Source organism: Dipodomys merriami, unplaced genomic scaffold (assembly GCF_024711535.1).
Source record: "Dipodomys merriami isolate MVZ:Mamm:240054 unplaced genomic scaffold, mDipMer1.0.p SCAF_7, whole genome shotgun sequence".
In the NCBI taxonomy this organism is placed as follows: Eukaryota; Metazoa; Chordata; class Mammalia; order Rodentia; family Heteromyidae; genus Dipodomys; species Dipodomys merriami.
This window is the reverse complement of record NW_027206290.1, coordinates 48,684,395-48,695,778: the sequence shown is the minus strand read 5'-3', so window position 1 is coordinate 48,695,778 and position 11,384 is coordinate 48,684,395.

The following is an 11,384-nucleotide window of genomic DNA, read 5'->3' as shown; positions in this document are numbered from 1 at the left end:
CCTTCTCTTCCTTATTAGTATTATTGTTTTTATTATTGTGCAGTACTGAAGTTTGAACTAGGGACTCATGCTCTTTATGCTGATGCTTTGCCATTGGGGTAAAATCTCCAGCTTGGTTATTTTGGAAATGGAGCCTTGAAAACTCTTTTGCCCAGGCTGGCCTGGAATGAGGATCTTCCACATCTTAGCTTCATGAGTAACTAGCAACACAGGCACGGCCCACTGGCACTACACGGAGTCTGATCTTTCTTGAATCATCAAAAGCATTATCTTAGAGTTCTCAGAAAGTTTCATGAACAGCAACATTGAATAAGTGGTACTACAAAGGTGTAGGTAATTGTGAGGAATTTATATTCTTTCTTGAATTTATTAGACCAGTTTTCAATGTTGTAGTACCTAGGAGAGTTAAAATTCAACCTTTATGTTTAGGATTATTTCTCTCCTTTACTAAAGTTTAAGTGCCCAGAGGACAGGACTGATTTATTTTGCTTACAAGCTATACTTTGGCATTTAATAAAATGGACTGGATAATCAGGTACATTCTACCTCTTGTTTTTTTTAATCTGCACAATTTTTAAAAATTTTAACTTAAAAAATTAATCTACTGCCAAGTCCTACATTCTTGAATTCTAATTTTATTCATTCCATGAAAATGGTTTATGATTTCAGAAATTCCAAAGGATAATATTCACCTATTATGCTTTCTGAGTATTTCTGAGTCTGTTGCCATACCCACTGTTGGAGCTCTGCAATGGAAATCACTGTCCTTTGTACCCTGGAAGCATTGAATTATTAGAAGTTTTTTGGATTGCAGAGAAGGCTAATGCAGAGGAACAATTTCATTATAACAATGCTATATGCTTTCTTTTTTTCTTTATATAACAAGAAGGAAAGGAATGAAATGGATCTTTCACAATGAAAACTTTACCTGGCAGGTAACTAAGCTGAGATAACTAAGCTGAGATCTGTATACAGTGATGTATTAAAGAAACACCACTGGGAGAAATCATCAGAGAGCTTAGAAGCAGGAGAATGAAGCTCTCAGGTTGACAACCAGGGTTACAACCTCAAGCCAATGAGGTACAAAGGAGAAGCTAGTGTGTGACTGGGAGAATGGTAGTTCCTGATCTTGGATGAAGAAGGAGAAATGAGTCTACAGATTCACATGCCTCTTGCTCCTGATGATGCAAATCATTCTTGTTAAGCATTGTACCAAATACAAAAGTATATAGGGATCATATTGGGAGCCATGCTTTCACCTTACATGTATCAGGGATTTTTGTCAAACTAATAACCAGCAGTTGTAATGTATCTACACTTTCACAGCTGAGCAATATGGTACAAAGTTTTTTCAGTTATTTTTTTTTCTTGGTGATATTTGGAACTGTACTCGAGGTTTTGCCCTTGTTAGAAAAGTGCTCTACCACTTTAGCTATCATATTATACATTATATAGTATATACATAACATTATATCATCTAACTCATATTTATATTTTGTTTTATTATTTTTTCTGATTACATTGTTATATTAATTAAATATATCATATTATATATGTGTGTCTATGTATATCTATCTATCTATCTCTATATATATGATGGAGCTTATTTTTAGAGGATTTTAGTTTCCCTGTGAAACTGAGTGGAAGGCACAGTTTTCTTGTTATCTCTTGCCTTCATACAGTCATCACATTGTGATTACACAGAGGAACAATCACACACTATTATCACATTAGGGTTCACTCCCAGTGTTGTATAGCCCACAGATTTCAATGTGTACCCTTCAAGGCATTGTCATTCAGACCATTTTCACTGCTCCTTTGTATTCTACCCATTCAGTCTTCTTTCTTTCTAATTCATGACAGATCTATATTTCTGTCATGTTTCTAGATTATCATGTAGTCAGAGCCACACAGTATATGCAGGGTCTTGAGATTGATTTTTGCCACACAGTGGTAGGTATTTTAGGTTCTCCATGTCCTTTTATTGTCATATAACTCATTTCTTTTTTAGTCCTAAATAGCATTTCATTGTTTGGGTATGCCATAATTACCAACCCACTCATTAAAAAACTTCTTAGTTGCTTCCAACTGTGAACAAAGCTTTAATGCTCTTCTGAGTACAATTGTGTGTGTGTGTGTGTGTGTGTGTGTGTGTGTGTGTGTGTGTGTGTGTGTGTGTGTGTGTGTGTGTGTGTGTGTGTGTGTGTGTGTGTGCCTGTTATGGGGACCTGAACTCAGAGCCTCAGTGCTGTCCCCGATCCTTTTCTGAGAATATTTTATTTTTCCTTTGGGTAAATACCAAGGAGACAAATTGCTGGAAAATGGGGAAGAAATCAGTTAATTGTGAAAGCTATCATCCAGTAGTCCTCCATAGTGGCATTCCCTTAGCAGTGATGGGCAAATCCTTTCCACCATCTTCTCTAACTCTACCTGATGCTTTATCCTTCTGAATTTTGGCTATTCTATTACCTATATACCAGTAAGTCCTTATCACCTTATTTTGCATTTCCCAGATGTTATATGAAATAGGGGAATCCTTCAGTGTACTTGTCATTTGTATATCATTTTTGGCAAAGACTGTTTAGGTCTTTGTTCTATATTTTTTATTTTAATGTTTGTTTCTGTTTTTGTTGTTTTGTTTGATCCATTTTAAGACTACTTTTTCTGTTCTTATATCTTGATCTTGCTTTTAGTTTTTTAGTATTGAGGATTGAACCCAAATTCTCATGATTTGTTAGGTAAGCTCTCTATCACTGGAATTACTTCCATAGCTTTTTTACATTTTGGATACAAATTGATATATCAGGAACTTATTGGAAACAAATACTTCTTTTTTTGCAGGTTCTGGGGTTTGAACTCTGGGCATGGGTGCTCCCTGAGCTCCTTTTACTCAAGACTGCTTGAGCCACAGCTCTATTTCTAGCTTTTTCTGTGATTAATTGTAGATAAGAGTCTCATGGACTTTACTACCCAGGGATGGCTTCAAACCATGATCCTCAGATCTCAGCCTCCTGAATAGATAGATAGGATTATAGATATGAACCACCTATGCCAGGCTACATACATTAGGTTTCATGTGTGTGTGTGTGTGTGTGTGTGTGTGTGTGTGTGTGTGTGTGTGTGTGTGTGTGTATGTATGTATAAAACTGTTTCTGTTAAGGTGATATACAGTAGGGTTGCAGTTACATAAGTCAGGTAGTGAGTATGTTTATTTTTGAACACTGTTACTCCTTCCTCATTTTCTCTCAATTTTTCCCTCCTGTCCCCACCAACAAGTTGTACTGTTCATTTTCAGCATAGTGTCTATTAAGTATCACTGCTGATTTGTTCACCCTTTGTCCCACCTTTCCTGTGTCCCCTTTACCCTACCCAAAACAGATAGACTTACAAACAAAATTTAAAGAAAACAAAAAGAGTAACAAAGAGAAAAAACTCTTGTTTCCATTTCTTGGAGTTCATTTTGATAATATCCTTTTATACAATCATATAAACATATAACTGAGCCTTCATGATCCTCTCCTAAGAATATCCTTCTTACTCTGTGCCAATGTCTAGAGGCCTGCATAATTTATCATATCCCAGTAGATTTTTTTGTCTTTTACCATCTATTGTGTTTACTTGTAGATTTATAGGCACATACTAGTTACCACAATGAGGAAAACCATGCAACCTATGTTTCTTTGGATCTGGATTTCTTTGCTCAACATAATTTTTCCAAGTTTTTCCATTTCCTTATGAAAGGTACATTATCATTCTATCTGATGGAACAGTAGAATTCCATTGTGTGTGTATATATATGCATATATATACATATATACCACATTTTCTTGAATATTATTTTTATAATGACAACATAATGTAGTTTCCACTAAGAAAATATCAACTAATAGATTGTTAATTTCATTCCTGGACAGATACCTCATTCTCAGGGTAACTGCCATAAAAAAATTCTCAGTGATTATAGCAGGAAGGAAATTCTAGGATTAATAGCACAAAAGCCAGGGTGTTAGTTCTGAAGACATGACTCTCACAACACAGAACACCATTGGAAGCACAGCATAGAAGGTGGCCACAGGGCAATGTGGGTGCATCACAGGGTTCCTCCAGTAGAACAGGTTCTTGAGGAAAGAGCACTGTGATTTGTCCACATGACACATTGTTATGTGCAGACTCCCTGACAAGAGTCTCTGAAGTGAGCCCTGAAGGCTGAAGTTGACAAAAGACACATGGTCCTTGGACATAAAGATAAACTGAGATTCTGTGGGCAACACAGGTATTGAGAATTTAGCCATTTTAAATCATACAATGTCCAATTTTTCTCTTAAAATGAATAAAATTATAAGCAATATTAAGCAATAATAAGCAAATAATATTACAGGAATGAACTTCTAGTATGTCTACTGTAGTTTTCCCAGCCACACCCCAGCCAGCCTTGCAGTGGAAGGATGCCTAAAATAACTGGACCTTTTGTTGCACAGCTGTCTCCTCTTTATATAAGGAATAACTAGGTACACATAGTCCTTTAAATCATCAGTCCAAGAAAAAACAAAAACTCCCAAAAGAATACTACCCAAGTCATTTTTTCATCTAATGCATTTCCTAGACCTGTATATAGTTTCTTATTCCCAGTATATTTTCTAATTGCGTAAAATCTTCCAAGGATTTTTGTATTGGGGAAATGGACATGTATGGTACTTATTTGTTCTACAAGTAAGTGTTTTCTTTCAAGAAGGAAAGAAGTGGGAACCCATTTACTTGTTCAAAAGCAATTCAATTTCCTTGTTGACTGTCAAACAAGCCAAGGATGAAATTGATCAATTTCAGAAAAGTAATGAAAAGAATTGACTAGGGAATCAAAATGGTGTGTTTGAGGGGAGAAAATCAGTATGTAGATATACTATAAACTTATAAAATTATAGTCAATCTAAGGAACTATCATCTTTTGATACAAATATCATTATGAGAATAGTATTTATTGGGTACCTTAAAATATACAAAATTGACCTGAACCAACAATCTTTGTGATTTTTTTTGTATCACAAGGTCCTAAGGTCACACTTTAATTTTCCTGTTATTTCTGATATCTGTGTGCTGCTGTTGGGGATTTCATTGAGAAAAGTAAATAGAACTTCTATGTGGGCTTGTATTGCGCAGAGAGGTTAGAACTAGGAATAAGTAGCAAGGTAACTACCAGCAAGGGGGTAGTAAAACAGCTGAAGAGTTTTGGGAGGGTAGAAGTCAAAACTAAAATAAATGATGACTATATATTTTACTTTGAATCAGAGTAGGAGATACATTTCCCAAGTTGTAATTTGAGGTAAAAAAAGATTTAAAATATAGTTGAGCAATTAATATTTATTGTGGTAATGTTTAGGCTTTATTTAAAAAATTGAAACTAGAGTTGAGGATTATAATAACAGGAAAATTTACCCAGACTTGTCATACAGATCTATGAGAGAAAACGATACTGTACAGAGCTACCAGAAGGATAAAAGTAGAAATGAAAAGTTCAAGGGATATGTGAGCCTGATTTAACTCAACAAGGAAGAAACAAAGATATTATTTGACTCTTAGAGTTAGATTTCATTTGATATCTGAATCCTGAGTCCCTAGGACTCAGAAATCTGATCTGTCATTCTACCAGCAGTATTCACTCACTGTATATCTTCAGGCAGTTATTTAAATGCTTAGAACCTTGTATCTTTCAACTAAAAAAAAGAGGGAGGTAGATTAGAGCCATGTGCTATTTCCAGTATAAATGATCTCATGCTGGTGCCCCATGAAAACCATACATAGTTAATCAATCATAGAACTCTTTCCCATTGGGTAGAAATGAAACATCACATTCCATATCAAGAAAAGGTCAGATAAGTTGATGTTAGGGAAATGAACCCTAAGATATGTATTCAAATGTTTTTTTTCTTTCACGTGATTGTTTCTAACACATTTATAAGATTATTTCTTTGTTGCTTTGTTTGTCCCTCCCCCACGGTATAACCCCTGCTTTCACTGTATTTGATGTTGGTATAATTTGTCGAGGGGAAGGGAAAAAACAAATCATTTAAATAGGGATACAGGTGGACCCATTGCAACAATGAGATGTACAAGTCATTATGTCAAAAACGGACTTTACACCTTTGGTGGGGGAGAACGGGGGGTGGGAGCAGGACTGAGTGGGGGGCAGGGGAAGGATGGGAATGGATGGGAAGGGGAAACAAAGGAAGAGGCTACAATGCTTGATAAGAAATGTACTCATTATCTTGCCTATGTAATTGTAACCCCTCTGTACAGTATTTTCACAATAAAAATAAAGTGCTCTGGACTAGGCATATGAGCTGAAAGAATTTTGTATTGGCCCCTGAAAATGGGCGAGTTTCCAATGTAGAAACTAAGAGGTTTCAACATTTCTTATTTTTTCTTCTCTGACTTCACTATTTTCAATTCATGAAACAGAAGAGCAGAGATCTTTTGCTGGGAATAAGAAAGTTGAAAAGGAAATGGAACAGAGAAACCCAGAGACTGGGTATGTGGAATAAGTGGTATTCCACTTGAATGGAATATGCCTTGCTAGTGCAGATACCTTCAGTGAGACCCTCATCAGAGGGAAGACTAGGCCAAGATCAGAAAAACTCAGAGAACCTCAGTGTCAAAATTGCTGGGTTCTTGAATGAAAATTCTTGTCATCTTTAGGGGGTGTTGAACATGAGCTCTCACATTCAAAATAGCAATTGAAGACTTAGAAAGCTCTTGAAAATGACAAGGGTGACATCAAATCAAATGTCCAAAACAAAAGCAGTTTAACCCAGAGTACTGGATATTATTGGTAAGAGTAACCATGCATGGAAGACATTCACTATGCATTGTCCAGCTATTATACATCTGGTCTGACTTAGTTCCTTATTTGTTTTTGAATCCCTGGTCAGTGCCAGAGATGGTGGCTCAGCTAGGTGTAGTTATCACCTTCCTTCTAGAAGGGTTTTGGCTCCTGGACACATGAATGCACACACACACACACACACACACACACACACACACACACACACACACACACACACACATTTACAATTCAACTTTTAGTTGCTTGTTCTTTCTTCTCTCTCTCTCTCTATATATATATATATTTTTTTTGGGGGGGGGTCTGATGGTGGGGCCTGAAATCTGGGCCTGGGCGCTGTCCCACAGCTCTTCAGCTCAACGCTAGCGCTCTACCACTTGAGCCACGGCACCACTCTGGCTTTTTTTTTTGCTTATGTGGTGTTGAGGAATCAAACCCAGGGCATCATGCATGCAAGGCAAGTGCTCTACCACTGAGCCACCTTCCCAGCCCTCTCTATATATTTTCTGTTCTCACCAATCTGCTCAAATTTTTTTTCTTTTTCCCCCAATTTTTTTATTGTGAGAATACCACACATGAGCAAGATAAAGAGTACATTTTTTATCAAGCATTGTTGCCTCCTCTTTGTTTCCCCTTCCCATCCCTTCCCATCCTCCCCCCTCTCTCCACACCCTATCCTCCTCATAATGATTTGTACATCTCATTGTTGCAGTGGGTCCACCTGTATCCCTCGTTAAACGATTTGTTTCTGCCCTTCCCCTCCACAAATTATACCAACATCAAATACAGTGAAAGCAGGGGTTATACTGTGGGGGAGGGACATACAATGCAACATAGAAATCATCTTATAAATATGTTAGAAACAATTGCATGAAAGGAAAAAAACCATTTGAATATTTATCTTGGGGTTCATTTCACCTAACATCAACTTATCTGACCTTTTCTGCTTGACTCAGACTTATACTAGTTATTGCAAATAAGGAAAACCATGGGACCTATGTTTCTTTGGGCCTAGCTTACTTCACTTCATATAATTTTTTCCAACTCTTTCCATTTCCTAACAAATGGGGCAATGTCATTCTTTCTGATGGAGGCATAGAATTCCATTGTGTATATATACCACATTTTCTTGATCCATTCATCTACTGAGGGGCATCTCGGTTGGTTCCATATCTTAGCTATGGTAAATTATGCTGCAGTAAACATAGTTGCGCTGTTAGCTTTAGTATGCTCTTGTTTGTGAACATTTGGGTAAATGCCCAAAAGTGGGATTGCTGGGTCATAGGGGAGCTCTATGTGGAGTCTTTTGAGGAACCTCCATACTGTTTTCCAAAGTGGTTGAACAAGTTTACATTTCCACCAACCATATAGTAAGGTTCCCTTCTGTCCACATCCCCTCCAGCATCTGTTGTTATTAGAGTTCTTGGTTATAGCCATTCTAACTGGGGTAAGGTGGTATCTCAGTGTTGTTTTGATTTGCATTTCTTTTATGGCTAGAGAAGTTGAGCATTTCTTCATGTGTCTATTGGCCATCCTTCTTTCCTCTTCAGAGAAGTTTCTCTTTGAGTCTTTAGCCCACTTATTTATTGGGCAGTTGTTTCTTTGAAAATTTGTTGTTGGGGGATTTAATTTTTGAGTTCCAGGTATATTTTAGATATGAGACCCTTTTCTGTTGTATAGCTAGTGAAGATCTTCTCTCAATCTGTGGGCTTTCTATTGATCTTGCTAGCAATGTCCTTTGCCATGCAGAAGCTCTGCAATTTCATGCAATCCCATTTGTCCTACCTTTCTTTGATTTGTTGTGTTTCTGGGTCTCTATGAAGAAAATTTCGGCCTGTGCCAAGGAGACCTATGTTTCTCCTATTACATGCTGTAATGTTTTCAGAGTCTTAATATATATTTTTATTGTAAAGATACTATACACAAGGGTAACAGTTATATGAGCAAGGTAATGAGTCCATTTCCTATCCAGCATTGTTACACCCTTCTTTATTTTCCCCCTACCATCCCTTTCCTCCCCACCTCCCCAACCCCTCTCCCACCCCCCCCCAAAGTTGTAAAGTTCATTTTCAACATACTGTCTTGTACTTCTCATTGTTACAATGGGTCATCTTGTATCCTTATTTCAGCATTTTGTTATTTCCTTTCCCCTCCCCAAATTAGAAAAATGTTTACATAAGCTGCAGGACACCAGAATCAAATACAGTGCCAACAGGGGTTGTACTATGGGGTAAGAAAATACAAAATAAACAAAAAATCACATAGTACATTATAAGTACATTAAAAAACAGCAACAAAGATAAAACCTCTTGTGTCCCTTGGCATCAGGTTATATGGTCATATGTACATAGCTTTTGACCTCTTTTGCTTATCCTAGATGTATACTAGTTATTGCAGATAAGGGAAACCATGGACCTATGTTTCTTTGAGTCTGGCTTACTTCACTTAATATAATTTTTCCATGTCTTTCCATTTCCTAACAAACAGGGTGGTGCCATTCTTTCTGATGGAGGCATAGAATTCACACACACACACACACACACACACACACACACACACACACACACACACACACACACACACACACACACACACACACCACATTTTCTTGATCCATTCATCTACTGAGGAGCATTTGGGTTGGTTCCACATCTTACCTATGGTGAATAAATGTTGTGATAATCATAGTTGTGCTGATAATTGCTTGTTTTTTCTAGTGAAGAAAAATCAAGTCAGTACGATTCCAATATTGTAGCCTGCAGAATAATGTCTATGATATAGGATATAATTATTGCAATAAGCTATTTCCACAGAGGGCTTTACTAACTGTCCAGAGTACAAATGATGGTGAAATATAAGTGGAATTAACTGAAGGTTTCTGGTCTTTGGGAGACTGAGTCTATGTAAGCAAATCCCACCTCATTTTGCCTTCATTAATAAATTCCTTCCCTATTCCTATCTTTTAATGAAAGAGGAACTTTAATAAAACAGTTTTATGAACTTCTATATAAACATTAATTGAACAGACTAATAACCGAGATGTTGCATGTTTATTTAAAATACGTCAAATTTCTTAATTATAGGCAAAGTAACATTACAGCAATGTGACTACTAGGTTTATTTTCTAGTTTTAATGACCAATGGTATTAATTTTTGAATAATAATACCACATTTCATTTTTCTCTACTTTGATGTAAGGCATTTGCCTCATATGACTCCACTCTCTAATTAGGTCTTTATTATTTTGTCAGATTTTTCTATCATTTCCATCCTCCTTTGTTAATGGCTTGTCATTTTGTTTAGACAGGTATGTGATTTCTAGTCATTAGCTATCTCTCCCACATCTCTCTCCTAATTTAGTACATGTCTGTATTCTTCCCTACCTAATCTCATCAAACAACTCTTATCCCTGGAATTTCCTGCAGTTGCTTAACTCACTTCCCTTCATTACCTTTTGCTATCTCTTCCTTCTTTCTTCGTGTTTCTGTAGTTGCTTGTCATTAGAATCTGGGAACAAGCCTATAGGTTCTTACAGTTGTAAGAGTGCATTACTTACCCTGGCCCAACTTTCCTCTCTACTTTTCTTTGGAAGGAACAGCATCTTCCTCTCTGATTTCACTATTTTAAATTCATGCAACAGAAGAGCAGAGAACTTTGGATGGAAATAAGAAGGTTGAAAAAGGAAATGGGACAGAGAAACCTGGGGACTGGGTATGTGGGAGTACGTGGTATTCCACTTGTGTAGAATATACCTTGCTACCTTGGCTACCATCAGTGAATCAATGACAACAATATTCCATATTCTGTTATTAATTGGTTTGAGACAGAGTCTCAATGTGAAGTCCAAGCTGTGCCTGAATTCATGAACTTCCTCCTTTCAGCTCCCAAGACACTCTACCATCTGAGCCACACTTTCAGTGCTGCTTTATGCTGGTTAATTGGAGATAAAATGCTGTGGACTTGTCTGCTAAGGCTGGCTTTGAAATTTGATTCTCCAGTTCTCAGTCTCTTGAGTAGCTAGGACTATAGCTCATGTCTACAGTCATATTTTTAAACTATATTCTTTTTGCTTCAGAAATCTATGCAAGTATGTGATATATTTTTTCATTTTGTCCTAAGAGAATCATCATAAGTATTTCCCTTCCTGCTGTGAAACACTTTCATCCAAGAGATTTCCTTGTTTTGAGAAGTATAAGGAGACAATAGAAACACTAAGGTAAAAGTCACTTGAAGACCTTGGACAAACCATTAAAAATGATTTAAGTGTGGAGGCAGAGGTGTCCATGGAGCATACAATATTTTCAAGAAGCATATTTTTCAGTTTTATATCTAGCAGGAAAAGGGGTTAAAATTGGTCTTAGAAATCACTAGGGTAGCCAACATTTCCATGCTTAATGGTCAGACATAGGAATCAGCACCACTTCCCAAAGGGCAATTTGGCAATCTGTATCAACAATTTTAAAGTGATTTTCTCCCTTTGAAAATCTTCTACGAAAAAACTGCCCCAAGATTATAATGTAATCGCTGTTCAAAGATGCTTGGATAAAGA